The following is a 1,716-nucleotide window of genomic DNA, read 5'->3' as shown; positions in this document are numbered from 1 at the left end:
TTTGGTAGCCACAGAGTTTTGCCATGTTGCCCATTTTGAGCTCTCGAACTTCTGAGCTCAAAGCAATCCTGCTTTGGCTTCCCTAAGTGCTGGGATTACAGGCGTGAACTACTGTTCCCAGTCTGCTGAATTTTGTTTTTCATGTATTTTTGATACAGACAGGGTTTCACCATGGTGCCCAGGCTGGTCTCAAACTTCTGAGCTCAAAGCAATCCTCTCGCCTTGGCTTCCCAAAGTGCCGGGATTACAGGCATGAACTACTGCACGTGGTCTACTGAATTTTTACATTTTTTCCCAGCCATCTGGACATAGGGGCCACTTTTCTCAACACCCTCCCGCCCCCCCACCCCCGCCCCGGCAGTGTCTGCCTAATTCTGTCCCTCTAGTCAGGGCCACCTGACTGGGGGAAGCTCCCTTCTGTGTGGTTTAATGTCTTCTTTGCAGAAGTGTCTATTCAGGTTCCCTGCTCAGTTTTGGATGGATCAATTTAGTACTGTTAGTGTGTTGCATATTTTCCGTAACAACCCCTTAGCTGATATGTGATTCCTCAAAACGTTCTCCCAGCATTTCTCTTTGGGCTCATTGTTTCCTTTTCCTTGCAAAAACTTTTCACTTTGATGTAGCCATGCATGATTTTTTATGGCCAGGCATGATGGTTCATGCCTGTAATCCAAGCACTTTGCGAGGCCAAGGTGGGCAGATCACTTGAGCCAAAGAATTTGAGACCAGCCTAGGCAACATGGCAAAACTTCTTCTCTACAAAAAATATGAAAAATTAGCCAGGCGTGGTGGTGTGTGCCTGTAGTTCCAGCTATTCAGGAGGCAGAGGTGGGAGGATCACTTGTGCTGGAGAGGTCAAGGCTGCAGTGAGCCATGATCATGCCACTGCACTCCAGCCTGAGTGACAGAGTCCCTGTCTCAAAAAAATTTTTTTAATCTCTTTAGTAACATTCATTTCAATAAGAGTGAAATGACATCTGAGTTTGGTTTTGAAGTACTTTTTTTTGATGAATAGTGATGTTGAGGACATTTTCTCTGACCTGTTAGTTTTCTATGTCATCTTTGCAGATATCTCTATTCAAGTTTTGTGCTCAATATGAGTTTGGATATGTATTTTATGCTACTTGGTATTGCTCTTTTTTCTGTGTACATGTTTGGTAACAGCAATTTGTCACTTCTACGATTCCCTCAAGTTTCCTAACAATTTTTTTTTGAGACAGAGTTTCATTCTCTCACCCAGGCTGGAGCACAGCGGCATATCAGGGATTGTGAGTCCTCCAACTTAGTTTCTGTTTCTCAGAGTTCCTTAGACATTCAGGACCATTTCCATGTGATCATTAGCATTGTGTATTCACATTTCTTAAATTTCTGTGCATAATAAAGTATGTAATTAGAGAGTATGCTGGGACTGTTTTTCCTCTGGGACATTTTGGTACATGTATATTTTTAGTAATGATCAAATCAGGGTACTTGCTCTATCTGTTCTCTCATACGGTATTATTTCTCTGTTGTGATAACATTCAAATTGCTCCCTTCTAGCTTTTTTGAAAAATGTACTATTTTGTTAACCAGAGTCACCCCAGCTGTGGTATGGAACACAAGAATGTATTTGTCCCAGCTAACTGCAACTTTGTTTCCATAACCAATCCTTCCATCTCCTCCTTCCCCTCTCCTCAGAAAACCACTACTGTACCTTTTACTTATTGAAGGCAAAGT

Source organism: Pongo pygmaeus, chromosome 11 (genome assembly GCF_028885625.2).
Source record: "Pongo pygmaeus isolate AG05252 chromosome 11, NHGRI_mPonPyg2-v2.0_pri, whole genome shotgun sequence".
NCBI lineage: Eukaryota > Metazoa > Chordata > Mammalia > Primates > Hominidae > Pongo > Pongo pygmaeus.
This window is presented reverse-complemented; position numbering follows the sequence as displayed.